Genomic DNA, 24,181 nt, shown 5'->3' with positions numbered 1-24,181 from the left:
AGCTTGTACGAGAGGGCATAACTACAAATTGAGGAGTGATAGATTTAAGACAGATGTCAGAGGCAAGTTCTTTACGCAGAGAGTAGTAAGGGCGTGGAATGCCCTACCTGCTAAGGTAGTCAACTCAGCCACATTAGGGAGGTTTAAACAATCCATAGATAAGCAAATGGATGATTTTGGGATAGTGTAGGGGGACGAGCTGAGAATAGTTCACAGGTTGGCGCAACATCGAGGGCCTAAGGACCTGTTCTGTGCTGTATTGTTCTATGTTCTATGTTCTATTCAACTGTCTGTCTTCTATAAGATAGGCAATTCTCTACCCATACTATTACATTATCCCACCATCCCAACTCTCTGTATTTAGAAGTTATTCAATTCTCTATCCATGTTTATATACTACCTCCAACATCATAGCTCTTATCTTATTCAGTAATCTTACTTGTTGTATCTTATCAAATGTTTTTTGGAAATCCAAACTTATTACATCTACCAGTTCTCCTATTGCTTCTTGTAACTTCCTCAAAGGATTATAATAAATTTGTTAGGCATGATTGCCCCTTTATGAAACTATGTTAACTCTGCATGATGATATTGTATATTTATATGTGCTCTGCTATTACATTCATTAAAATAGAGTCTAATATATTCCCAATGACAGTTGTTAACCAAAATGGCCTATAGTTACTTGTTTAATATCTTGCTCCCTTTTCGAATAAGTATATTATAGTGCCAGTTTTCCAATCCCCTTATTCAGAATCTAAGGATTCTTGGATGATTACCACCAGTACATCCAATATTTCTGTTGCTAATTCCTTTAATATCATAGGATACAACCAATCAGGCCCAGGGGATTTATTGGTCTTTAGTCTCATTAATTTCGCAGTGCTTTTTCTCTAGTGGTTGCTATTGTACTTAGTTTCTCTGCCCTTTGGTCTCTTGAATATTTAGTATTTTTGGAATGCTACTGGTTTTCTACTGTGAAGATTGATGCAAAATACTTACGCAACTCAACTGCCATGCCTCAGTTCTCTATTTTCATTTCCTAGTCTCATTCTCTCAGGGGCTTATGTTCACTTTACTGGTCCTTCTCATCCTGTTCATATATTTAAAGAATCTCTTATTATCCATTGTTATGATACCATGCTAATTTTTCTCAAGTTTTATTTTCTCCTTTTATTTGGTCAACTTTTCTTGGTTTTTAAAACTTGCCCGATTCTCTGGCATATCAGTAATCTTTGTCACATTATATGATTTTTGTTTTATTTTGATACTATTATTCACTTCCTTGGTTAACCATGGTCAGTTTATCCCTTTCCTAGGAACCTTCTTACTCATTGGGATATACCTTTGCTGTGAGTCACAAATTATGTTCTTAATATCTGCCATTGCTCATTTACCATCTTTTTTGCTAAACTCCTTTCCAAGTCCACTCCAGCCAAAGCTGCCCACATTTCTTTGTAATTACTTTTACTTAAGTTTAGCATATTTGATTCTAAACCATATTTCTCAGTCTCAAACTGGATGTGAAATTCTGCCATGTGTTTCATAGGGGTGTGTTTACTCTATGTTCATTTATTAATCCTACCTCATTACATAATGATTCTAATAAGATCAGCCAAGTAGACCTCATCGAATATAAGTTCTCTAATTGGGGCTGTTAGTCTGGTCCAATCAGCGAACTCTGGCTGTCAGATAAAAAAAGGAGTGTTGCCCCAGAGGTGGTCGAAAGGTGCTGAGGGTGGTTAGTGAAGCCGGAAGGTGGGTAGGCTGTCCTGACCGCTGTCACCCTGGGCGGGTACCGGGGCGGGCTGTCCTAGAGGTGGTCGAAAGGTGTGTCAGGGCGGACCGAGAACTGGAAGGGGCATGGGGTGGACTGAGAACCGGAAGGTGGGTAGGGGCGGGCTGCCTTAGAGTGGTCGGAAGGTGGGAGGGATGGGGGCTTGCTGGGTCTGTATTGTCTGCACTTTTGTATGTAACAGTACTGTGTAATGTACAACTGTCATTGCTGTTGTCTCTATATATCTTTATGTGAAACTGGGATTTGAGGTTTGTCCTCATGTCCCTGTAAACTGTTTGAATGGTAGGGTTTGGGGCCTGGCTTTGCTCCTCTCCCTTGTAAAATTGCTGTCTCTTGTATGCAGCTGTAAATGTAACTGTTTGTTGTAAACTGTTTTTTGTAATTTGTTTAATTTAAAAAATAAACAGGAGTGTCAAAGGGAAAAAAAAATAAACAGGAGACACTGAAAAAAAAAGGAGTGTCTGCTGTCACCCCGGGCGGGTACCGGGGCGGGCTGTCCTAGAGGTGGTCAGGGCGGACCGAGAACTGGAAGGGGCATGGGGTGGACTGAGAACCGGAAGGTGGGAGGGGCGGGGGCTTGCTGGGTCTGTATTGTCTGCACTTTTGTATGTAACAGTACTGTGTAATGTACAACTGTCATTGCTGTTGTCTCTTTATATCTTTATGTGAAACTGGGATTTGAGGTTTGTCCTCATGTCCCTGTAAACTGTTTGAATGGTAGGGTTTGGGGCCTGGCTTTGCTGCTCCTCTCCCTTGTAAAATTGCTGTCTCTTGTATGCAGCTGTAAATGTAACTTTGTTGTAAACTGTTTTTGTAATTTGTTTAATAAAATAAAATAAAAAAAAAGGAGTGTCAGGAATTTTGGCACACTGATAGCTGACTCTGAAGAGACAATAAAGGTTAACTTGGTGACAGGATGTTGGCCTCTGTGAAGTTATTTCATTTTGGATATAGGTTTGCTCAGAGAGCTGGAAGATTCATTTCCAGATGTTTCGTTACCCTACTAGGTAACATCTTCAGTGGGCCTCAGGTGAAGCAATGCTGAAAATTCCTGCTTTCTATTTATATGTTCAGATTTCTTTGGATTGGTAATGTTATTTCCTGTGGTGAAGTCACTTCCAGTTCCTTTTCTCAGGGATAGTAGATGGGGCCTAACTCAATGTGTTTGTTGATAGAGTCCCGTTGGCATGCCATGCTTCTAGGAATTCTCGTGCATGTCTTTATTTGGCTTGTCCTAGGATGGATGTATTGTCCCAGTCGAAGGCTCACTGAAGATGTTACCTAGTAGGGTAACGAAACATCTGAAATGAACTTTCCAGCTCAGCAAGCAAACCTACATCCAAAACCTCAACCTGAGCTACAAATCTTCTCAAAACTCGCTAAGTTATTTCATTACGCACTACCCAACCAAAAATAGCTTGATTGCTGGTTTGATTCACAATATGGTGAGAAGTGAAAGGAGAAAGGTTTAAGGGGGATACACGCAGAGAGTACTTCACACAGAGGGCGGTAGGTGCCTGGAATGCATTGCCAGCAGATGTAGTAGAGACAGCACAGTAGATTAATTTAAGGTATGTCTGGACAGATGCATGAGTAGTTGAGGAGCAGAGGGATACAGATCCTTAAGACTTGAGCGATAGGTTGAGACAGTGGGATTTGTATTGGAGGAGAAAGTGAGGTCTGCAGATGCTGGAGATCAGAGATGGAAATGTGTTGCTGGAAAAGCGCAGCAGGTCAGGCAGCATCTAGGGAACAGGAGAATCGACGTTTCGGGCATTAGCCCTTCTTCAGGGAAGAAGGGATTTGTATTGGCACAGGCTTGGAGGGCAGAGGGCCTGTTCCTGGGCTGTAAATTTTCTTTGTGCTTGTTTAATATACTGTTGCAGGAAACTGTTCCAAATAACTCCATGAATTCTTCCTTGTGTCTACCTCAGCCAATTATTTTCCTAATCTACATGAAAATTAATGTCACTCATGATTAATATACTACTATTTTTACATGCCCTCATTATCTGCTGATTTATTCACTGTCGTACAGTATAGCTACTTCTAGGGGACATGGATTCTATATCCTCCAATTCAAGATGATTTCTGCTATTGTACCTATCCTATCTTGTCTTAACAAAGTTACCCAACCATTGTTTTCTTCCGGATTGTCCTTTTGAAAAATCACACAACACTGAATATAGAGCTCCTAGCTGGATGTCCTTTAAAATGCCTCTGTAATGACTCTAAGATTGTTTCCATGAACCACTATTTGTGTTATTTCTTCATTTATTTTGTTCTGAATATAATGTGTGTTCAAGAGCCAAACGAAATGTAAAATGGGTATAAATTAAGGTGAGAAAGGGGGACAATTGGAGTGAGGTGGTGTTAAGCTGCCTTCTCAAACCACTGCTCTCCTTATGCCCAAAACATCGATTCTCCTGCTCCTTGGATGCTGCCTGACCTGCTGCGCTTTTCCAGCAACACATTTTTCAGTTTTGGTGTAGACACACCCACTATGTCTTTAGGGAGGGTATTCTAGGTTTCCAACCCAGAGGTATGGAAGGAATGGTAATATATTTTCAAGTCAGGATGCTGAATGGCTTAGAGGGGAATTTACAGATGGTAGTCTTTGTCCTTCTGGATACAGAAGTCATGGGTTTGGAGGTGTGAAGGAGCCATGGTGAATTTCTGCAGTGCATTTTGAAGATGGTACACACTGCTGTGACTGAGTGTTGGTGGTGAAGGGAGTGAATGTTTGTGGATGTGGCGCCAATCAATTGGGCTGCTTTGTCTTGGATGGTGTCAAGTAATGAGAGCAATGAGAGTATAGAATTTGGGAAGTTATGTTACAGTTATACAGGACGTTGGTGAGCCTACAGTGTGGAGTATTGTTTGCAGTCTTGGTCACCTTGTTATAGGAAGGGTGTTATTAACCTGGAAAGAGTACAGAAGAAATTTACAAGGATGTTGCCAGGACTCAATGCTCTGAGCTACAAGGAGAGGTTTGACAAGCGAGGACTTTTTTCTTTAGAGTATAGGAGACTGAGGGGGAACCTTATAGATGCATATAAGATTATAAGAGGCATGGATAGGGTGAATGCACTCAGCCTTTTTCCCCAGGGTTGGAGAATCGAGGATTAGAGGACAGCTATTACGAGGGGGCATAGCTTTAAATTAAGGGGTGGTAGGTATAGGACAGATGTTAGGGGTAGATTCTTTATTCAGCGAGTCGTGAGTTCATGGAATGCCCTGCCAGTAGCAATGGTGGACTCTCCCTCTTTATGGGCATTTAAACAGGCATTGGATAGGCATATGGAGGATAGTGGGCTAGTGTAGGTTAGGTGGGCTTAGATCGGCGCAACATCGAGGGCCAAAGGGCCTGTACTGCGCTGTATTTTTCTATGTTCTATGACATCAGTTTAAGGTTAGAGAGAAAAGAATAAAAGGGAACCCGAGGAGCAACTTTTTTTACACAGACGGTGTTATGCATATGGAATGAGCTGTCAGTGGAAGTGGTTGAGGTGGATACATTTAGAACATTTAGAAGGAATTTAGACAAATACAAGGATAGGAAAGGATTAGAAGGATATGGGCCAAGTGCAGGGAAATGGGGTTCGCGAGGATGGACATTTTGTTCGATATGGACCAGTTTAGGCCAATGGGCCTGTCTCTGTGCTGTAGGACTCTCTGACTCTATGACTATGTGTTGTGAAGCAGCAGTAAGTTTTGAGGGTGCGATTTCAAGTAAAAGGAGGTGTATTAAGTGCCCAATGCTTAATTGATAAATAAGCATGGGAAACTAGAAAGACAATAACTCATAATGGTTCGTCTTAAGCAAGATTTTGCAGGGCTGTGCAGAGAGTAAGGGGGAGTGTTGCTAACATTGCTTTTCTTCTGTACTGTAGCCAGGTTCTTGTGACATCACAAGCAGTGTTCAAATCTTTTGTCAGCAATCTCTATGCCTATTGTCTTGGCACAAATCTCCCATCACGAAAGAGGCCATTTGTTCAATCTGCATTTTCACTGTTGCATCAGAGAACCTAGATACTTACTTCAAAGCTGTTTCCCTAATGATGTCCTGCTCACTGCAATACAAGGTTTCTGAGTTGCAGCTGCCGTACTAAATTTCCTGCCCTCTCAACAGGCAAGTTGCCTACAGGTTGTGTCATTTAGACTGGTGCTAATTTCATCTGTATTTCTAGATAGTGGATAGGCTCTTGTACTGTGAGCAAACATGCAGGGACACTTCCTGCTATTGGAGAAACATGCATTCACACCTCTAGCAGAGGAAGTGCATTCAAACATTTTTGACCTGCATTAAATGCACAGCTTTACTCTCAGCTTTGCTTATATATCTGATATGGTATATGATAACACACATGTATATCTGGAAACCACTGTGATGAAATCCATCATACGGTATGATAATCAGTTAAACAAAGTAGAGAGGCTTTAGGTCCATTCCTAGGTTGTCATCACTGATTTGTTTTTTTCATTTTCTGTATTGGGGATGTTGAGATGGGGGTGGGTTGGCAGATGTTGAGTGTGCTGCAATTAGAGTCATGTTCTAAGTTAAGAAAAGGGAATATTAGAAAAGGCTCCTATTGCTCATTTCAGCTATGTTGCACAATTATGGATATTGCGTCAGGAGAAATTAACTCAATCATGATCCTCCCTCATAGATAACTACACAAAACAAGTCAAAATTTTTTCAGTAATTATCAGAAGTTTATTTTGATATGGCCATGACTCCAATAGAGAGTTACTGTATTCAGGAGGGCATTTGTAAGAGACACATAATATCCCTATACAATTGGATATTTATTACTGGCAATCTGATTCCTAAACCTGATGATTTAATATTTTACGTCTTTTAGCCATAACACACATGCTGTTAGGAGGTCTGACTTTCATGATAGGTGCTGTGAATTCATAATTGCTCAAAAAGCTTTATTGTCTTTATTTTGTTGTTGTGTGGATGCATCTGCAGTTGTTTCTCCTTGTTAAATATGTGACATTTTTAAATGAAAAGACAACAAGAAACAAAGTGCATTTAATCATCAGCAATTGTAAAGTGGGAAACTTCATAAAGGGAGTTGTACTGAAAGTCAGAATGTTACCATCTGGTATCTTAGACCCACATCAACCAGTAACAAACCTCAGTTGTCAACCACACACCTCCCATTGTCAATCAAGGAGATAATACAAAACCTCAAGAAGGCAATTAAGTATAAATTAGAATCTCTATGAAACTAGCAGGCATTTTTGATCCATCTGATGAATATCCAAGATTTGAAACCGAAAACCTTTGGATGTCTTGTGATATTTAAATTTTAGCAATGCACAGAGAGAAAAAAATATTTGACTCTACTTGAAATCCATGAAAGCAGTGATTGTTCTAATCTCAGCAATTTGGCAAATAAAGTTTAGGTCTTTGAATAGAGACAATTGTGAGAATTCTTTTGTACAATAGGATGATTATATAGTCACAATCTGATAATGTATTTTCCACATGTCAAGATAATTCATCTTCTTTCCATTCTTATGCTCTGTATCTGGTAAAAAAAATTGTGGGAATAGGAATTAGTTATAAATGTGGAATTAATTGGTTATCTATAGTCGCGCTTGATAAAACTGAGCATGGTTGATTTCAAGGGAAGAATTTTTATCTCATTGACAAAAATCAAATAAGGTAATCATTTGAATATTAAATCCTTTTGGGGACCTTCACTTGAACATACAATTGTAACATATATTTCCAGTTACTTTTGGACTTGGCCTGAAGGGTCAGACACATCTAGACTGTGAGAAAACAAACAATTAATTTAGTATCAAAATGTAATAGAATAAGACCATAGCTGGACCTTGCTATTGTTCTGTGGGAATTAACTTCTGCAGGTCACATGTCACTGGTCAATGACCCCAAGCTACATAGGGTCAGGGATCAGGGGAGAGTACACTCGGTTGTTTGCTGTGTTATTGCATTCAGCAAATGCTTATTCTTTTACTGGAATAAACACAAAAGATTTTAATACTTCAATATGTTTGAATAATTTATTTTGGTAAATTTGTTGATTTAATAAACATTTTCAGATGTATTTGAATTGCAAGTGACAGAATTAAATTACATTTTATGCTATCTTTCCAGAAAGATATGGAAGTTCTATCAGTTCAGTTTCTAAGAACACTACTATCTGTACTTCAAGTTGAAATGGCTGCAAGTTGATTATGCACTTTCAAAGTAAATGGAAAATATGTTTAGTTGAAATGCACAACAGAACAATAGTCTTACATTTTCATGATTGATTGATAATACCTTTGTAATCAGTTCTGCTTTATTAATTTTTTTGAATCTGAATAGCCATTACATGAACTAAGTAGATCTCAGATTTCCAATATCAGTGTTGTTACATTAAAACAACCTACTGCCCTCAATGTATGATTAAACATGGAAAAGTGAATGAATTAGTTAATTATTGAAAATGTATAATAAAGTTGGAGTTAAATTAATTAATGCAATTTGGTGTAATATTTCATATTGTCTTTGAGATGGTCTGTTTCTATCTAAACCATTATTGTTGTGGAAAAAATAATATTTTCTTGGATAACTGATTTTTACATTTAATTTTGTAGTATTAAATGTAACACATGACAGAGTCTACAACATTAAGCACGCTTTGGCAATATGGTGTTGTAAAATGCTTCAGGCTATGTCCTCCAGCTATTAGAAAAGCTGCCACATGTCTTTATTGTGTATCTAGTTAAACTTTAACATTCCTTTCCAGCCCATGACTTTTACTTGAAAAGCCTTTAAAAGTCCTGACAGCAGCCATTTACATTCTCTTTGGGCCATGATACCGACAAGCTGACAAAGTCTAAAAGGTCCTTGAAAATGTAGATGACATCATATTCAGGCACGACTGATTGATTAAGGGCGTTTGTGGTTACATTGACCTATGAATAACTGAAGATCTTGACCACTGTAGTCTAGAAGTGTCAAAGCAGCTTTCAGAAAGTCAGCAAAAAGCCTATTTGAACTGTAAAAGGTGAAAACAAGGTACAAAATCTAGTTAAATAGAACTGTGCTGGTAAGGACTGCTCAGTGGTTCCAGTGTGATTGTGATTCTTTGTACTTACAAATTAAAGTTGCAGGATAAGTTTAGTTTAAACATCCCCTATGTGTAAAGTGATAACTGCAATTCCATTTGTTGCAATAGAGTGTATGACTCTGAAAGGGTTAATGCTAAGGAATTCTTTAAGCACCACTCACCAGGATGATATCATACAGTTTTGATGAGAGAACAGCTTAGGACCTTAAAGGAGTAACACTCACCAGACAGATCCTCCTGTAACAAAGTATATAGTGTAACTTGTACTTAGTTGCTCATATGTAATAGGCTAATATAGAAATCACCAGTTTCCTAATCTCCCCTACTCCATCTCATCCCAGATCCAACCCTCCAACTCAGCATCAACTTCTTGAACTGTCCTACCTGTCCATCTTCCTTCCCACCCATCCACTCCATCCTTTCCTCTGACCTATCACCATCACTCTCCACCTTCATTTACCTTTGGCATTCCCAGCTACCTTCCCCCCATCCCACCCACCCCCCCCAAACCCAATTTACTGATGAAGGTCTTATGCCCAAAACATTGACTCACTTGCTCCTTAAATGCTGCCTGACCTACTGTGCTTTTCCAGCGCCACACTTTTGACCCTGATCTCCAGCATCTGCTGTTCTCACTTTCTCTATGTGTCCATATAACACATATTGCAGTGTAAATCAATAGGCTGAGGGGATGAAGCTTCATTTACCAATGCTTACATTAACAAACAATTATGTGTGAATGAAAACTTCAGACTTCATTTCAAAATATTCACTCAAAATACGTCTGTATCATAAATGCGATCTTAGTACGTTGATCCACTATAGTACAATAATTTCTGGTAAATTGAGCACCTTACCATATTGAAAGCAAATTGATAGTTTCCTTGTTTCCCATCATCAGCACTGATCCACAGCATTTGTAGTGAAGGTCTGTAAACTGAACCATCCTTCCTGGCTGACTGAGGGTGTGTGATGTGAAGGTGCCAATGTTGGACTGGGGTGGATAAAGTCAGAAGTCCAAAACACCAGGTTATAAATCCAACAGGTTTATTTGGAATCATAAGCTTTCGGAGCTCTGCTCATTCATCAGGTGAAATCAGGTGAGGGTGTGTTGCGATGGAAGGCCTCATAGGAAGAGGAAAACTGCAACACATAGAACTGTTAAGTAAAAACACTCCAAAATAAGTCATTCTTATATTATCTCACACGGAGCAAAAGCTCAAGGAGAAGTTCAATTAATGAAAATGTAATTTTTATTGTATTCCTCATAATAAAACTTAGATAAAAATATATTTTAGAATTTACATCCCATAGAGCAGAAACCTATGACATAAACCTTGGTGAAGATAGAATGTAAAGTTCACATTAAGCCAAGATAATTTTAGTCGAGGTTGAGCTTTGGACTGCTGTCAATAGTTTGCTACCAGAAATAAGCACAATTTCTAATTTTTTTGTTTTCTTCCTCTGATAGAAATAATGTTTGTACATCCCAACAGCCATTAGAGAAACAGGTAGTATTGAAAATGTAAAGATGTACCTTTTTGAAATATTGGTATAATTTTTTTATCCACTTTGCCTGGAGGGAAGGGAGGAGTGCTGAGAGAGGGAACTTGAGTATTTAATTTGCTGAAATTCACTCATAGCTCAGACTCCACTGTAATCGTGCTGGTATTCATTTAAACTTGATTTTATTTGGGTGACTGAGGTGCTTATTGGATCTTAAGTGTAATTTTTAATTAACCCAACTTGTTGTACAAAACCTCTCAGAATTGCCTTCAGGCACTGTCTGATTCATTGACTGAAAGCAATATGTAAGTGACTGTAAGCAACAGGTTTTAAGACTTTAGGAATCATGTGCTAATATGCTTAGTGGATTTCCAAGATGTTTTTTAACTTAAAAATTACTTGCTTTTGATTGTCTTTTAATTGCTCACTCAGACTAAGCTTCCATAATCTATTATGCTCCCATTTTTAATTCATTTCTTTAGATGGAGGAGCAGCAGAGGAAGAGGAGGAGCACAATCCTCAACAATCAGTATGAGCAGCAAGTGGACATGTCAGAATACAGGAGGTGAAGGGAGATGAGAGCTAATTCTTGAGGCCCTTCTGTGCTCACAGATTCCGAAGGATAACAGTTATTTGCCTGCATATCGCTGAGACGGCCATTCACCAAGCAGGTTATTGCTGATCATGATCTTCTCATGCACTGTGACCTATTGCTGCTAGCCCAGGACAGAGGTAGTCAAAGTCAGCACATGTCTTAATTTATCTGGCTAATGCACCTCAAGATACTCAGTACACTGCTGTACCAAGCCAGACATCCATGTTCTGTTTGGAAGGGTCAACTAATACTTCAATTTACGGACACCAGCACTTAATAGGAGAGAGGTTTGGAATATTTGGCATTGACTGAGTTCTGTTGCATCCAGGGAATTACAGACTGCACTTAAATAGCCATTAAGGTAGCAGAGAATATGCTGTTAGCTCGTATCATAAGAAAAGTGTGTGATTGCAATGGAAGGACGATATAAACAAATGCCATTTTCATAGACAATTATCACAAAATCCTGTAATATCTTGTAATAGCCAATCAGTTCCCCACTATTTCAGTTTTCTGGAATGGTTGCTTCAGAATAAAGCTTACTCTTTTGCAATTTCACTATTTCATAACAGTTCAGGAACTTGACTATCACACTTATTAAGCAAACGTTTAGGTCCCTGAGATCTCCCTATAAAGTTCCTCACAGAACATGTTATATTAGTGTAGTATCCTGCCTGATAATAACTATAGTGAGTCTCACTTCTGTTGTGGGCAAAGTCTTAGAGAGAATTGTAAGGGATAGGATTTATGAACATCTGGATAGGAATAACGTGATCAAGGATAGTCAGCATGGTTTTGTGAAGGGCAGATCGTGCCTCACAAACCTTATTGAATTCTTTGAGAAAGTGACTAAGGAGGTAGATGAGGGTAAAGCGGTAGATGTGGTGTATATGGATTTTAGTAAGGCGTTTGATAAGGTTCCCGATGGTAGGCTACTGCAAAAAATACGGAGGTATGGCATTGAGGGTGAGTTGGAGGTTTGGATTAGGAATTGGCTGGATGGAAGAAGACAGAGGGTAGTAGTTGATGGCAAAGTTTCTTCATGGAGTGCCGTCACTAGCAGTGTTCCGCAAGGATCTATTTTGGGACCATTGCTGTTTGTCATTTTTATAAATGACCTGGATCTCTCTACACAGCTGCTCTTCTCATACCCGCTGGCTATTTGCGAGTCTGTAATACAGTCCCAACAAAGTGACCGCCCCCTTCTTCTTTCTAACTCCTAACCATATAGCCTCATTAAATGACTCTTTAGGAATATCCTCTCTGAGCACTGTTGTTATGTTCTCCCTTATCAAAAGGGCAACTCCCCCTCCTCACTTACATGTCTTTCTGTCACGCCTGCACCCTCTGTATCTGGGAACACTGAGCTGCCAGTCCTGCCCTTCTCTCAGCCATGTTTCTGTTATGGCTATAATATCCCAGTCTCCAGAGCCAATCCATGTTCTGAGCTTGTCTGCCTTACCAGTCAGGCCTCATGAAATAAATGCCCTTTAAACCAGAAGTTTAAGGGGGGGGTAGGTATAGGACAGATGTTAGGGGTAGGTTCTTTACTCAGCGAGTCGTGAGTTCATGGAATGCCCTGCCAGTAGCAGTGGTGGACTCTCCCTCTTTATGGGCATTTAAACGTGCATTGGATAGGCATATGGAGGATAGTGGGCTAGTGTAGGTTAGTTGGGCTTGGATCGGCGCAACATCGAGGGCCAAAGGGCCTGTACTGCGCTGTATTTTTCTATGTTCTATGTTCTATAGCTGAAAGTGGCAGGGTAACAGATGCTATCATCTGAGTAAGAGGAACTGGCTGTAGCTGAAGGTGATGGAGGATTTGAACAATGCATTGCTAAAATGCAATACTACTAGAAATAAACAAAGCTCAGTTGTTGGAGTAGCATTTTCAGCATTCTGCAAATTCTGCTACACTGAGGAGTGGCACCAACGTCTTCCATTTTAACAGTCACTATTGCCAATCTCTTGATCCTTTTGAAATATATGGCACAGAAGTATCTATAATATTCCTTAATATTGAATTCAGTAAGACAACTTGAATATCAATAGTTTACTGATAATAAGTTATATCAATATGATATCAAAGATAATATCATTATATCAAAATGTTGTGGAAAAAGCACTGAAATCCAAAGTGCCAAATGTAGTCAAGACAATTAATTTAATGCCAAACACAAAAATTGGCTTGAATTTATTTCTCACCTAGGTATCAATTCATTGCATCTTTCTCAAAAGAAGCTTAACTAGACTGACAAGTTACTTTCACAGTAACTTCAGCAAAGCTGATGGGATACCATTATTACTCATGTGGTATTTTTGACTTGGCTGTGGTCAGCAACTTTTGGTTGCTTCAGACTTTGAGGCCTAACTGTGATTTTGGACTTTGGCAGTTGCTCGGACAGTCTGGCTGATTTCTGACATCATTAACATCATGTTCCTTCACTGTCATTGAGTTGAAAGTCTCTCCCTAAAGGCATTGTGGGTCTACATGCAGCAGACGGACCGCAGTGGTTCAAGATGCACGTCACCATCACCTTTTCAAGGGCACCTATGGATGGTCAATAAATGCTGGCCCAGCCAGTGACACCCAGGTCCTGCAAGTAAATTTAAAAAAAAATACAGATGTTCTATAAATGAATGACCACATGTTCCTCAGAGAAATATAGAAGAGTTAATATTCTTTTCTCTCCTTGAACAATGTTCTGCAAACTGAAGAAAAACCTGTCAAATTGTGTCATAAACACTCCTCCAAAGACCAGAAAGTTATCAAACGCGACATAAATCGGGGTCCTTCTGGCTCAAAGACAGGCAGACATCCAATTGAGCCACAAGATCTCCCAGGGCTATAATTGTCAGAGTTCTTGCTGAGATAAGCTTCTAACCTCAAACTCTTACCTTTGCAGTGCTGGAATGATTATTGCTCCCCTCAGTTTGAAATGATGATCAGCTTGAATGTTCTTACCCCTGAATTATCTATCTCTCCCTCATGTTCTGTGCCATTTCCACAAATACCATGTTTGTCAGAGTAGTCAGAGGCTGTGTATTCAGTGTTATGATCCCTAGCTAATGTTATTACCAGACAAGTCAGATCCCTGATGGAAATCTGACTTGTTAAATTATATTAAGGTTTATTTTGGTTTTAAGATGAAGTGATCTCCAACTGAAAGCTATGTTTACCAATATTTAAGCCTTGCTCCTGAAGAACCACTTGTGAGAGATGGGCCATTGCATCTGGGTACCAAATATCACCTTCCTTGGATGGTTCTCTCCTCCCAGTTCTGTGTTGGCTAATGCTTAAAGGGCAGCTGAGAGTAAAGATAGACGGATATGTTCCAGATCACCTTACAGCACAGAGACATCACTAATTGGGAGGAGAATGCTGTTGACTGTTCAGCACGGCAACATCACTACACTAGCCAGTTTAAGGCTCATCAGTTTGAACATGAGGTGGAATGGTGGTTGTTGAGGAAGGAGAAGGAAACTAACCTGGGGCTGTGAAATCCATTTCCCTGACAACAATATGTTTCCACTGTGGAAAAACCTATGGAGCTAAGATTAGCCTCCTCAGTCATCTGATGACTTCTCAGGTCGAATGGAATTCATCCTTGATTCTGAGGAATTGTCAATGATACACCATAGCAACTTGGAGGAAGTGAGGAAGCAGATGCTGGAGATCAGAGTTGAAGAGTGCAGTGCTAAAAAAGCACAGCTGGTCAGGCAGCATCTGAGGATCAGGAGAATCAACGTTTTGAGCAGAAGGATTCCTGATGAAGAGCTTATGCTCGCAACGTCAATTTTCCTGCTCCATGGATGCTGCCTGACTGGATATGCTTTTCCAGCACCACACTCTTCCACCATAGCAACTTGCCAAGGCTTCAAATTCTACATTGCCTTGATTTGGAGCTACCCTTCCTGGGCCAAATTTCTGGAACTCCCTCCCTATCAGAGCTGTCGATGTATCTAACCTGGGGCTGTGAAATCCATTTCCCTGACCACAATATGTTTCCACTGTGAAAAAACCTATGGAGCTAAGACTAGCCTCCTCAGTCATCCTGCACTGTGGTGGTTCAAGAAGTTGAATTAAAAATATTTCCTCGTAGCAAACTTCAAGATTTCAGCATTTCCTGCTAAACTAGAGAAGAAGTGCAGAAATAAATTCAAATATTCCCTTCTTTCCTAGTTTTGTAAAAGGCCTAATTAGCTACTGAGTTATTTCATAGAGCTTGTGATATACACAAGAAACTTGCATTATATTTGAAAAATAAACAAAAACTTATATGGTTGCTGAAAGATAAAACTGCTACAGGTTATATAAATTGTCTATTATTTAAATACTGAGTCTTGCATTTAACATCAGTGTTAGAAAAATATTGTTTCAAATCTGAATTTAATCTATTCTTCGTATATCTTCCGTGAACACACCCTCCAATAAATACCAATATTTTAGTGAGAGAATGGTTTTTAAAAATATTATGTGTATTTTATCTTTTCACATGCTTATTTATAATCCAAAGTATAATGGAGTAAAAAGAGCTTCCTATAACATCTCTTTTCCTCATACTCTGTCACACATAATTCTGAATTTTAAACCCTCAGTTTCAAAGACCCAGGTGCACCAGTTTTTCCTTTGTCTCTGAAGAGATAAACAAACACTCATGTCAGTTAAAGAACAAATTAAAGGAAATGTGTTTATAAAGGGATAAGAAAAGCAATTTGTTTAGAAATACATTCCACTGTGATGTTGTGTAAAATGTAGTAGAGTGATTACCCATTGGTGTTTATCAAATAGGCTCATTTTCATGCTCAACTGCAATCATTTCTAAGGAAATCACTCTTGTAGGGACATTCCCTGGGTGACTCCAGTTTAACAAACATTGACCAAAGACTGATATACAGTGTAAAGTGCAGGCCCTTCGTAGGTACTTTCTCTAGAACTAGTTTTGTGTCAGAAACCAGATGCTTTTACAAAGCTGTGCAAAAATCTTATTTTTGAATTAGCAGTTTTCAGACAGCCTGATTTTTGCATGGTTTTATGTAGTCCATGTTAAAATGAACTTAAACCACCTGACCACAGTTGATACCTTGGGGTTTACAGCAGAAGAGAGGTTATGTCACTGGAGTGTTAATCTTAGATAACCAAATAAAGGCGATATGTGACTTCAGCCGCAGGCTGACATTATTTACTCTGAAGTGACCTAATGAGCCATTCTTCTGTGTCATGCTGCTACTGGTCAAATCAGAAAAGGTCCACCACCAACTTTCTCAGACTAATTAGAAATGTGAATTAATGCCATTTTACCAGCCATTTATTTATCCCAAGAACTCAACAACTTTCCCTGTCCCTTCTAATTTCCCACCAGGCTCCACTAACAACATTTTCTTAGGCTGGAGTATTTTTACCAGACCACTGGTTTAATAGTTTAGCCACAGATCTGGTTTAATTATCTGAAGTAATACTGCATTCTTTACTCCCCATCGAAATGCTCTTACTATTCCAAAATTATCTTGGAGCTATGGATAACCTTAGGTTCCTGCTCTCAATGACAAACCACATCCTCTGGCCCCTTTCTTCATTTCCTGTTAATCTTCAACATCAAAGATGAAAGACATTTCTTCATCTTTATAGATTAAGATTACCCGATTGGCTGCCTGAACTACCCATGTTCTACTTTGGTCTTGACCAGCCATGTCACAGCAAAGTTTTCAACTTCTCTTCACCCCAGCTTTTAACAGATTTATCTTGATAAATCATTACCTTCTGTATTTTGCATCTCTTCTTGTTCCAACTCCTAGTCACATGATTAACTTTTCTTATCCCAGTGCTCATGTAGATTACCAATGGCTCATTTACTACTGGATACGTTTCCTCTGCCCTTTGCAGCTATTCTCATAGTCTCATCCTCAACTCCTCCATCTTCCCCAACTAATGGTCTCTCTGCAAAGTACCTTTGGATTCCATAGTTTTTGGAGGTGGCAGGGAAAGTGGTGAGAAGAGCAAATATTTGGGCAGCTTGGCTCGAGAGAGACACTCCCCCCTTTCTTACCATCTCGCAAATTAAGCGAAGGCCATTAGCTGATCTTCTCAACTTGCCAACAATTAAAATTCTTAAGTGCTCAATTAAAAGCCATTTAAGGGCCACAACTCACCACCAGCTGATTACCTGCCTTGCCAGCAGGCAGGAGAAATAGCTGGTTCCCAAACTAGAAAACAGGGTGACATGCTTGTGGCTTGGAAGGAGCTGCTTCTCCATTGCCCCAACCTGGGGTCAATCAGGAATGGGATGGAATGGAGAGGGAGTGGCCAATGAAAGCTAGTCAGCACCTTTCCTTGCCTCAAAACCCCCCTTTCCCCACAAGCCCAATCCTATGAGACCTGAAAGAAAACCACTTACCTTCTTTATGCTGGTGAAGACTTGTCTCACAAACTTGATTGAGTGTTTTGAAGAAGTAACAAAGATAGGGTAGGGCAGTGGAATTTGTCTACATGGACTTTACTAAAGCATTTGACAAGGTCCCTCATGATAGAAGATTAAGTCATGTGGGATCCATGGTGAATTGACAAATTGGATACAAAATTGGCTTGATCATTGAAGACAGAGAGTAATTGTGAAGGGGTGTTTTTCTGACTGGAAGTCTATGACCAGTGATGCTCTGCAAGGATCAGTGTTCAGATTTTTGTTGATTGTATTAAATGTAAATGACTTAGTTGAAAATATAGGTGATCTGATCAGTAAGTTTACAGATGACACAAAAATTGGGGAAGTTGTAGATAGTAGAGAAATAACAAATGGAATTTAATCCAGACAAATATGAAGTGATACATTTGGGAGCTCAAACACGAGAGGAAAGTATACAGTTAATGGCAGGATCTTCCAAGTCCAAAACTCCCTCAAAGTGGCAAGACAAGTAAATAAGGTGGTAGAGGAGGCGCACGGCATTTGCTTTCATCAGTAGGGATATTAAGTATAGATGTTGGCAAGTCATATTGCAGCTGTATAAAACTTCAATGTCTACATTAGATTGGTGCTGGAAAAGCACAGCAGGTCAGGCAGCATCCGAGGAGCAGGAAAATCAACGTTTCGGGCAAAAGCCCTTCATCAGGAATCATGAATTCCTGATTCCTGATGAAGGTCTTTTGCCTGAAACATCGATTTTTCTGCTCCTTGGATGCTGCCTGACCTGCTGTGCTTTTCCAGCACCACTCTAATCTAGACTCTGATTTCCAGCATCTGCAATCCTCACTTTTGTCTGTATAAAACTTCAGTTGGATTTTATTTAGAGTTTTTGTGTGCTGTTCTGGTTGCCCCACTATAGGAAAGATGTGGAGGCTTTGCAGACGGTGCAAAAGAGGTTGACCAGGATTTAAAACAAAATCAGAAACTGCTGGAAAACACTCAGCAGACCAGGCACCATGGGTGGAGAGAAAGTGGAATTAATGTTTCAAGTCCAGTGACTGTTATTCAGAACAGGATATTGTCTGGATTGGATTGTATTAGCTATAGGGTGGTTGAACATATTTGGACTGTTTCACTAGCGTATAGGAAGCCGAGGGATGATCTGAGAAGTATATAAAATTATGAGTGGCATGGATAGGATGGATAGTCAAAGTCTTTTTCACAGAGTAGAATTTTTTTTACACAGAGTGTGGTAGGTGGTAGAAACAGATATATTAGCAGTGGCATTTGGACAGACACATGAACAGCTAGAGAAGAGAGGGACATGAACCATGTGCAGGCTGATGGGATTAGCTTAGAATGGCATCATGGTTGGCATAGACATGGTGGGCAAGAGGGCTTGTTCCTGTGCTGTACTGTTGTACGTTCTATATTTTTGTCATTGAGCCCCTTAAGATTAACCCTGCACTATTTAAGCTTGTAATCCACAGAGAAGCTCACAGTCAGCTCTTATGTGACTGTTTGGATCTTACTCCAGCAAGCTTTCTCACTAGTGGGCCAGGAAGTCAACCGCTCTTAAAGATATTCATAGATATTGCATGGAACACCAAATCCCAACCATAGACTTCATGCATCTTTCCTCATCATCTGGCAATTTCTCCTCAATGTTTCTGCATTTCTACAGTCTCATTTACTTTTCAAAATCCTCCTCAAAATCCAACTTTTGAAATTGTTTGTTCCCAACACTGCTAATTCTTATAGGATCATAGAATTCCTCCAGTATGGAAGCAAATCATTCAGCCCATTGGGTCCACACTGACCCTCGGAAGGATATCTCTCCCAGACCCAACCCCCTTATCCTATTCCTGAAACCCTGCATCTCTCATGGCTAATCCACCAAGCCTGTACATCCCTGGACACTATGGCAATTCAGCATGACCAATCCACCTAATCTTTTTCTAATTTTTCTTTTATCATAGTTCAACATGTTAGTATGTTAATCTCTGAAACAGTTTGAAATGCATTTTTATGGAAAGGTGCTATAAGGTGAATTATGTGAAATTGCTATTGAGTTTCAGTTGCTGGTCTATGCATTTGCATTGCACAGTCACGCTGCTTCCATTTCAATATTGTTGTGGTGGCTTGCAGCCTACTCACATGTAGTATTTTCCAAGTTTCATCAGATGACACCGGCATTTCATCAGAAAGCATAAGAGATAGAGGATTAAAGTCTGTGAAATCAATGGTACAGTTCCTGTCAAGTCATCCTAAAGTGACACATTTAAAGGGTGATTTAGTCCACTTATCTGGCAGGAACATGGTGGGAATTAAAGTCGAGGCTGTGCAGAAGCCATTGCATTTCTGCAGCTCTTGCACCAACATTTTAATTTCTTGGTTTTTAAGATTGTGAAGTTTATCCACCTGAATTTGACATCAACATTATAAAAATGTTAGAAATAGTAAAAGGAGTAGGCTCTATGGTCGTTCAAGCCTGCTCCAACACTGAATTTGAGGATTGTTAATCTTTTAGGTCCACTCCACTTTCCCTCCCTATCACCATAAGTATTTAAATTTTTTGTATGTTGTTGCCATTTTACCTCAGAGCTGAGTGAAATGTGACCCTTTTAAGGTGTCAGATGGGTCAGATGTAGTGAAACTCAGAAATGTGTTTAAACCAGAAACCAGAAAGTCTCCTTGGCTGCATTCAGCTCATGAGCACCACCGCAAAACTCATTTTTGTCGACATTTACTGCAGAAATTGCTCTCAGTTTTGCTCTAACATGAACATCATTCCTGCTGACTTTCAACTTGCACCAGGATTAGGTAATTTAAATCTTCTGGTCCCAGATCATTGTCCTGTTTAGCCCTCCACCCTAGATTCCCACCAAGAGTTCAAATTGGGGACTGGATTTTGCCTTTTGTTTGGCAAAGTGTTTTTTCCTTTAGTGAGAATAATGGTGGGTGGTCTGCCATGCCCCAGGTTGACGTTTCCCATATGATTGTCTGCTCTTCAGCTCATTAATTATACATTTGGCCTCCCTGGTGCCCGTCTCATGAGCTGTAGGGCAGGAGAGGTGGACATGTTCACCACTGCCATGACCTTGCAATGTTGACACTGCTGCAGCCATATTTAAACCCCAGTTTCATAGTTCTTTAGATACTGCAAGTGAGACATTGCCCTTCCCACAGTAGAGTTGCAATGTTATCCTGAAGAAAATGGCCCAGAAATGCAAGGTAGCTTGGAACAAGGAGGCATTAGTGGAAGGGCTGGTGGAAAGGAGGACAGTTATTTTTCTTGTTGATTGACAAAGGACACCATACCAGACTTAACCAACCTCAACTGAGATAGTGGCCTAGCTGAGACAGCAGTGCTAACGATTAAGCCACTGTGCCACCCGAAATTCACCTGTAACTTGTTTTGTTTGCAGGTTTGTGAAAGAAAAAAATCTTCTGATAACTGATTAGGAGACAGGTACCGTTTTGCTCAGGAACCTCCCTGGAGGTGCTTCTGGTAGAGGTGAAGAGGGAATTCCTGTTTCCTGGCAATCTGAATGTTAGGCGAATTGGCCATGCTAAATTGTTGATTGTGTTCAGGGGTGCGTAGGTTAGGTACATTAGGTATAGGTAAATGTAGGTAAACAAGGTAGGGGAATGGGTCTGGGTGGTTGTTGGGCCTAATGGCCTGTTTCCACAATGTAGGGATTCTATGATTCTATAGGGATTCTATGATTCACTGCCACAAGAACAGCCACTAGACTCTTTTTGGGAGGAGGGCTGGGAGACACTCTTAGGTTAGAGTCATACCTGGCATAAAGGAAGAAGGTTGTGCTTGTTGGAGGTCAATCATCCTAGTCCAGGACATCTTTGCAGGATTTCCTCAGGGTAATGTCCTCTCGGCACAACAATCTTCAGTTGCTTCATCAATGACTTCCCCTCCATCATTAGAATTGGGAATGTTTGCTGATGTTTGCATGATATTGAGCACCATTCACAACTCCACAGATACGCTAACAGTTCATGTCCATATGTAGTAAGACCCAGATAAGATCAATATTATATCAATACCATGTTACTCTATGACTCTATGATCAATGCTGATTCCCCCATTATCAACATCCTCATGGTACCATTGACCACAGAATGAAATGGGCGAAAGTGAGGATTGCAGATGCTGGAGATCAGAGCTAAGATTAGAGTGGTGCTGGAAAAGCACAGCAGGTCAGGCAGCATCTGAGGAGCAGGAAAATCGACATTTCCTGATGAAGGGCTTTTGCCTGAAATGTCGATTTTCCTGCTCCTCAGATGCTGCCTGACCTGCTGTGCTTTTCCAGCACCACACAGAATGAAATGGACCAGCCATAGGAAAACATTGGCTCCAAGGTCAGGTCGGAGACTCTGCAGTAGGTAACTCACTTCTTGTCTCCCCAGTGCCTGTCCACCATCTATTAGTCACAAGTCAGGAGTTTGATGGAAAACTCCTCAGTTGCCTGAATGAATGCAACTCCAAAACAACTCAAAAAAAACTTGACACCATCTAAAACAAAGCAACCCACTTGATTGGTATCTCATCCACCGCTTCCATTATTCACTCCCTCCACCACCAATGCACAGTGACATCAATGTGCACCATCTACAAGATACACTGCAACAACTCTCCAATGCATCTTCAAAAGCACCTTTTAACCTACAACCTCTACCACAAGGAATACAGGTGCATGGGAATATCACCTTCTGCAACTTCTCCTTCAAGCCACACACCATTCTGACTTGGAACTACATCACTATTCCTTCACTGTCACTGAGTCAAAACCATGGAACTCCCTTCCTAACAGCTCTGTGTGATTCAACAAGGCAGCTGATCACCAGCTTCTCCAAGGCAATTAGGAATGAGCAATAAATATTGGCCCAGCCAACGATGCCCATATCCCAGAAATGAATATGAACAAAACTTAAAGAGTTAATTGGTCCAGGTGAATTGTCCTGAGAACCAGGGAAATGCTAAGAGTAGCAAGGGCAAATATTGCTTTTATTTGTCAATCTCTTCTAATAACACATGACAACAATCCTTAAGAAATCTCGTAACAACACACACACACAATTTCCTTGCTCCCTTGACACCGTTTAGTTATCTCTATTTAATCTTTCTTTTTCCTGTTTGTTGCATCTCCCTTCCTGCTTCTGCACTGCCATCACAAACTCTACAGATTGCATTGTCATTGCAGGAATCATCCACAAACTCTTTGCTATCTTTTCCTGCAGGACTAAATGTTGCTGTATACCTAATTGAAGAGTAAAACTGGGGTTAAATTGGAGAGCTGAATGAGCAGCAAGCCATTGAAATTTGTGATCTTGCCAGAATTATTCACATTGGGCTTTGCAAGATTGGGTCTTCATTCAGTAAGGTTTCTGACCATTCTTTGTGCCTCTTCACTGATCTTCAGGACACCACACACTTAGCCAGTTTGGTGTATTAAATTGCAGTAATATTTGTGTCTTCCCATGGTCATGTCATCCTGACTTTTGAAACTTTTCTCTCTCTTCTAGATACTTCTGGAGCCAGAGCTCTCTTAAGGAGTTACCTCAGAGAAGGAAAATTGAATTGAAGTAGCACTGTCACATGCTTCATCACTCTCTGTCACCAACACTGAACCTGGGGACTGCATTTTAAACATGAGCTGGACCTGTCAGCATATAGTAATTCACTTAACATTTGAGTGCAGGCACTGATGGACAATGGGACAATGTTACACAACTCACTGTTGCACTGCATTGGAAGGGACAACGAAGATACTGTACTTTCTCAGTTCTGGTGTGCAAATGTGGAGCTGTGAGAAGCAATCCCTTGACTTTGCAAATCGTTATATGAGATATTGAAAATCCTGTCAAGGAGTTTCACAGACATGTCTGATAGCATAAAGAAATCTTTCAACTTTAGTGGTATAGTATATATCTCTTTTTGTATAGGAATTACACATCCAGTTCCTGTACACCTCCATCTCCCATCACAAAAGATTCAAAGCCCTCCGCTTCTTCCTTTCCCGCCGTACCAATCAGTACCCCTCCACTGACACCCTCCTTCGACTGACTGAATTGGTCCTCACTATGAACAACTTCTCTTTCCAATCCTCCCACTTCCTCCAAACCAAAGGAGTAGCCATGGGCACTCCCATGGGCCCCAGCTATGCCTGCCTCTTCGTAGGATATGTGGAACAGTCCATCTTCCGCAGCTACACTGGCACCACCCCCCACCTTTTCCTCTGCTACATCAATGACTGCATCGGCGCTGCCTCGTGCTCCCACGAGGAGGTTTAACAGTTCATCCACTTTACCAACACCTTCCACCCCGACCTCAAATTTCCCTGGACCGTCTCAGACTCTTCCCTCCCCTTCCTAGGCTTTCCATTTCTATCTCGGACGACCGAATCAACACGGACATTTACCATAAACCGACCGACTTCCACAGCTACCTAGACTACACCTCCTCCCACCCTGCCCCCTGTAAAAACGCCATCCCAAATTCCCAATTCCTTCGTCTCCGCCGCATCTGCTCCCAGGAGGACCAGTTCCAACACCATACAACCCAGATGGCCTCCTTCTTCAAAGACCGCAATTTCCCCCTCGACGTGATCGACGATGCCCTCCACCGCCTCTCCTCCACCTCCTGCTCCTCCACCCTTGAGCCCCGCCCCACCAATCGCCACCAGGACAGAACCCCACTGGTCCTCACCTACCACCCCACCAATCTCCATATACATCGTATCATCCGTCGTCATTTCCACCACCTTCA

General features: G+C 40.5%; 1 long non-coding RNA gene across 1 annotated transcript in view; it reads left to right on the top strand.

Annotated features, from left to right (window-relative positions):
- The window catches only part of LOC122556002, a 106,165-nt gene extending 82,714 nt beyond the window's left edge, over positions 1–23,451 (top strand). Inside the window, exons 2-3 of the long non-coding RNA XR_006313422.1 lie at positions 10,884–11,072; positions 22,939–23,451. This is a non-coding gene — a long non-coding RNA (uncharacterized LOC122556002). The remainder of the gene's footprint in view (positions 1–10,883; positions 11,073–22,938) is intronic.
- Positions 23,452–24,181: the final 730 nt, after the last annotated feature.

Source organism: Chiloscyllium plagiosum, chromosome 13 (assembly GCF_004010195.1).
Source record: "Chiloscyllium plagiosum isolate BGI_BamShark_2017 chromosome 13, ASM401019v2, whole genome shotgun sequence".
Taxonomy (NCBI): domain Eukaryota; kingdom Metazoa; phylum Chordata; class Chondrichthyes; order Orectolobiformes; family Hemiscylliidae; genus Chiloscyllium; species Chiloscyllium plagiosum.
This window is presented reverse-complemented; position numbering and strand designations above follow the sequence as displayed.